Here is a 6,311-nt window from a genome sequence, read left to right on the forward strand (position 1 = left end):
TAATCTAAGTTTTTGGTTTATTACAAATTTACAAGTCTGGTCAATATGAACCATCTCAAAAGGTAACCACCAAATGAAGCAGCGTGCTTAATGGTTGATAGGTTCTAAAACCCTCATTTATGGCCTCATTTGTATGACCACTGTGCCTAGTGACGAGTTTCTGTTTTGACATTTAGGTCGCGTTATTTTCCCCATGACAGAGTGAAGGAACTTCACCAAATTATGAACCTGGCCATTTCATCTATTTTGACAGTTTTTGGCTCAAAAATTATGCAAAAGATTGTTCTGTTTTACATTGCTTCCTAAATTGCAGTACTGTTTGGTTAAATTTAACATAATAACACACTTCAGAAGGCGTATTTTGGTCATTATGTCTGATAATCTAATCTTATAACCTTAAGAACTAAAACCCATGTAAAACAGACATTGAAGTAACATGCTTTCAAAAAAAAAGTATATTGTGTTTGAAATAATAATCCATGGAGTCGAATTGAATCCACTGATGAAGATTCTGGTTTTCTACTTACTACTCAAACTTGCAATAAAAATGGGGAACACCTCTGCAATCCCTTGGAGAATTTCGCATTTCATACAAGATAAAACAAGAATCCAAGAAGTTTGTTTAAGTCGAATATATCCAAGTTTCGAAGAGAGCTAATGATATTGCAGCCTATGCTGCCAAGCATTCTATAAATAAGTGCTGGAAAACTTCTCACCCCCATTGTTTCTCTTCTAAGTGCAGAAGAAGTATTAGCAAGAAAATAACTAAAAGTCTATAGAACCCATTCCAAAACATTAGAAAACTCTTTGCTATAATCTCTTTCAAATCCAAGCATAAGAGAAACTAATCATGTCAGCAGGAAACATGCATGTTGAAGCGAGAATGTCGTCTAGGTGAATGTATATTAGCAGGACAACATAACAATGACCAAACCACAAGAAATTTCCATTACATCGTTATCTTCGAATACAATTATATGTAGTAGGAAAGAATCCAATATCCCTATATACTATGTTCTGGATCATGATGAACTTCCTAGAGCTGTGGTGGACATTGAATTTAAACCACACTGGTGATAGCGCCGGTTGTTTCATCCATAACTCTTAATAGATTTACTTGGTATTTGGACCTTCTATTATTTTGAATGTTTTTTGCTCAATTTCGTCGCATTTCATCGAATTTGGATAGTTTGAGTACTTTACTTCCTAGATCTTTTATAGATATTTAACTCTTCTTTGGATGATACACCTAACATATACAAATAAAATAAAACAAGAGTAATAACATTTAATATGCACGAATTATAGCTAAAACAAGTATGGATTTGACACTAAAATTAAGTAAATTATACACTTATCAAATATCACGAGGTTATATGAGAAAACAGATAAATTCCTCATGGGTTCGCTTAGTTCGAAAACTAGTAATTCCAGTTGAACAAGGGTAAAACTCTTATAAATGCAAGGTTCAGCAGATCTGTAGTTGTGCATTGGAGTTTCTCTTAGTCATCACTTATATCCCCAATAAAAAATTGTTTGATTTTTCGAGTGAAGTGTCTATCTTCAATTTTTGTTGTCTTTTTTATTTTGTGCAACTATTTACTTTCTATATGATCGTTCACCAATCACTCTGACAGCTAAAGAATAGTGTTGTAGTTTTCTCCACTTTATCACTAGGTTTTGTGTTGTTATTGGTCTAACAGGTTGATGTTTGACACATTTCCCGTTTTGTTTATTTGTGTTGAAATCATTTGGAAGGTTATGGAGTATGATGAATTTACCAATATGAATGGAGGCTATTAAACATGTCAATTGCATCACCTTTACCTTCTCATACCATCAACTTTGTGGTTTTGATATAAGTTTATTTAATAACATAACTTGACACTGTTGTATCTTCTTCTTCATTGGTTCTTAGCACAACCAATGAAGTGGTGCAGGATATGAATGAAGTGGTGCAGGATACGACCTGTTGCAGTGTAGGATAACTCTCTATTTTTCTCACGTGATGTTCACATGATCAGCCAGCTATTCTCCCTACACGTTTTATTTAAGAGTTGGTGAATTGTTGAAAATCATCTGAGACTATTAATTGGCTGTAATAAGTTCTCTTTCTTCTGTAATGAAGCTTAAGCTTCTCTATGAGTATAATGAGATGATAATAACCATTTATGCTATGTCATTAAGTTTTAGTGAATTTTGTAGCGTTGGACTAATAAGAAGTAGTAATGGATCTCACCTGGTTTTCGAAGAACTTTGATCTTCAATATCAGGTAAAAAAGAACCCCTTTTCTTTCATTCAAAGATGCTCTCAGTTTCCAATGACAAACTTTCTTGAAATAGTGTTTTTTTTACATCATGTTTTATCTTTAAATGTTGGCATCCCTTTTCATTTATTTTTTTCTGGTGAATAATCTAAGTTTTTGGTTTATTACAAATTTACAAGTCTGGTCAATATGAACCATCTCAAAAGGTAACCACCAAATGAAGCAGCGTGCTTAATGGTTGATAGGTTCTAAAACCCTCATTTATGGCCTCATTTGTATGACCACTGTGCCTAGTGACGAGTTTCTGTTTTGACATTTAGGTCGCGTTATTTTCCCCATGACAGAGTGAAGGAACTTCACCAAATTATGAACCTGGCCATTTCATCTATTTTGACAGTTTTTGGCTCAAAAATTATGCAAAAGATTGTTCTGTTTTACATTGCTTCCTAAATTGCAGTACTGTTTGGTTAAATTTAACATAATAACACACTTCAGAAGGCGTATTTTGGTCATTATGTCTGATAATCTAATCTTATAACCTTAAGAACTAAAACCCATGTAAAACAGACATTGAAGTAACATGCTTTCAAAAAAAAGTATATTGTGTTTGAAATAATAATCCATGGAGTCGAATTGAATCCACTGATGAAGATTCTGGTTTTCTACTTACTACTCAAACATGCAAGAAAAATGGGGAACACCTCTGCAATCCCTTGGAGAATTTTGCATTTCATACAAGATAAAACAAGAATCCAAGAAGTTTGTTCAAGTCGAATATAGCCAAGTTTCGAAGAGAGCTAATGATATTGCAGCCTATGCTGCCAAGCATTCTATAAATAAGTGCTAGAAAACTTCTCACCCCCATTGTTTCTCTTCTAAGTGCAGAAGAAGTATTAGAAAGAAAATAAATAAAAGTCTATAGAACCCATTCCAAAACATTAGACAACTCTTTGCTATAATCTCTTTCAAATCCAAGCATAAGAGAAACTAATCATGTCAGCAGAAAACATGCATGTTGAAGCGAGAATGTCGTCTAGGTGAACGTATATTAGCAGGACAACATAACAATGACCAAACCACAAGAAATTTCCATTAAATCGTTATCTTCTAATACAATTATATGTAGTAGGAAAGAATCTAACATCCCTATATACTATGTTCTGGATCATCATGAACTTCCTAGAGTAAGTGGTGGACATTGAATTTAAACCACACTGGTGATAGCGCCGGTTGTTTCATCCATAACTCTTAATAGATTTACTTGGTAGTTGGCCCTTCTATTATTTTGAATGTTTTTTGCTCAATTTCGTCGTATTTCTTCGAATTTGGATAGTTTGAGTACTTTACTTCCTATCTCTTTTATAGATATTTAACTCTTCTTTAGATGATACACCTAACATATACAAATAAAATAAAACAAGAGTAATAACATTTAATATGCACGAATTATAGCTAAAACAAGTATGGATTTGACACCAAAATTAAGTAAATTATACACTTATCAAATATCACGAGGTTATATGAGAAAACAGATAAATTCCTCATGGGTTCGCTTAGTTCGAAAACTAGTAATTCCAGTTGAACAAGGGTAAAACTCTTATAAATGCAAGGTTCAGCAGATCTGTAGTTGCGCATTGGAGTTTCTCTTAGTCATCACTTATATCTCTTGTTAAACCAATAAAAAATTGTTTGATTTTTCGAGTGAAGTGTCTATCTTCAATTTTTGTTGTCTTTTTTATTTGGTGCAACTATTTACTTTCTATATGATCGTTCACCAATCACTCTGACAGCTAAAGAAGAGTGTTGTAGTTTTCTTCACTTTATCACTAGGTTTTGTGATGTTGTTGGTCTAACAGGTTGATGTTTGACACATTTCCCGTTTTTTTTATTTGTGTTAAAATCATTTGGAAGGTTATGGAGTATGATGAATTTACCAATATGAATGGAGGCTATTAAACATGTCAATTGCATCACCTTTACCTTCTCATACCATCAACTTTGTGGTTTTGATATAAGTTTATTTAATAACATAACTTGACACTGTTGTATCTTCTTCTTCATTGGTTCTTAGCACAACCAATGAAGTGGTGCAGGATATGAATGAAGTGGTGCAGGATACGACCTGTTGCAGTGTAGGATAACTCTCTATTTTTCTCACGTGATGTTCACATGATCAGCCAGCTATTCTCCCTACACGTTTTATTTAAGAGTTGGTGAATTGTTGAAAATCATCTGAGACTATTAATTGGCTGTAATAAGTTCTCTTTCTTCTGTAATGAAGCTTAAGCTTCTCTATGAGTATAATGAGATGATAATAACCATTTATGCTATGTCATTAAGTTTTAGTGAATTTTGTAGCGTTGGACTAATAAGAAGTAGTAATGGATCTCACCTGGTTTTCGAAGAACTTTGATCTTCAATATCAGGTAAAAAAGAACCCCTTTTCTTTCATTCAAAGATGCTCTCAGTTTCCAATGACAAACTTTCTTGAAATAGTGTTTTTTTTACATCATGTTTTATCTTTAAATGTTGGCATCCCTTTTCATTTATTTTTTTCTGGTGAATAATCTAAGTTTTTGGTTTATTACAAATTTACAAGTCTGGTCAATATGAACCATCTCAAAAGGTAACCACCAAATGAAGCAGCGTGCTTAATGGTTGATAGGTTCTAAAACCCTCATTTATGGCCTCATTTGTATGACCACTGTGCCTAGTGACGAGTTTCTGTTTTGACATTTAGGTCGCGTTATTTTCCCCATGACAGAGTGAAGGAACTTCACCAAATTATGAACCTGGCCATTTCATCTATTTTGACAGTTTTTGGCTCAAAAATTATGCAAAAGATTGTTCTGTTTTACATTGCTTCCTAAATTGCAGTACTGTTTGGTTAAATTTAGCATAATAACACACTTCAGAAGGCGTATTTTGGTCATTATGTCTGATAATCTAATCTTATAACCTTAAGAACTAAAACCCATGTAAAACAGACATTGAAGTAACATGCTTTCAAAAAAAAAAGTATACTGTGTTTGAAATAATAATCCATGGAGTCGAATTGAATCCACTGATGAAGATTCTGGTTTTCTACTTACTACTCAAACATGCAAGAAAAATGGGGAACACCTCTGCAATCCCTTGGAGAATTTTGCATTTCATACAAGATAAAACAAGAATCCAAGAAGTTTGTTCAAGTCGAATATAGCCAAGTTTCGAAGAGAGCTAATGATATTGCAGCCTATGCTGCCAAGCATTCTATAAATAAGTGCTGGAAAACTTCTCACCCCCATTGTTTCTTTTCTGAGTGCAGAAGAAGTATTAGCAAGAAAATAAATAAAAGTCTATAGAACCCATTCCAAAACATTAGACAACTCTTTGCTATAATCTCTTTCAAATCCAAGCATAAGAGAAACTAATCATGTCAGCAGAAAACATGCATGTTGAAGCGAGAATGTCGTCTAGGTGAACGTATATTAGCTAGACAACATAACAATGACCAAAACACAAGAAATTTCCATTACATCGTTATCTTCTAATACAATTATATGTAGTAAGAAAGAATCCAACATCCCTATATACTATGTTCTGGATCATCATGAACTTCCTAGAGTAAGTGGTGGACATTGAATTTAAACCACACTGGTGATAGCGCCGGTTGTTTCATCCATAACTCTTAATAGATTTACTTGGTAGTTGGACCTTCTATTATTTTGAATGTTTTTTGCTCAATTTCGTCGTATTTCATCGAATTTGGATAGTTTGAGTACTTTACTTCCTAGCTCTTTTATAGATATTTAACTCTTCTTTAGATGATACACCTAACATATACAAATAAAATAAAACAAGAGTAATAACATTTAATATGCACGAATTATAGCTAAGACAAGTATGGATTTGACACCAAAATTAAGTAAATTATACACTTATCAAATATCACGAGGTTATATGAGAAAACAGATAAATTCCTCATGGGTTCGCTTAGTTCGAAAACTAGTAATTCCAGTTGAACAAGGGTAAAACTCTTATAAATGCAAGGTTCAGCAGATC

The sequence above is a fragment of the Papaver somniferum genome, chromosome 10 (genome assembly GCF_003573695.1).
Source record: "Papaver somniferum cultivar HN1 chromosome 10, ASM357369v1, whole genome shotgun sequence".
Lineage (NCBI taxonomy): Eukaryota > Viridiplantae > Streptophyta > Magnoliopsida > Ranunculales > Papaveraceae > Papaver > Papaver somniferum.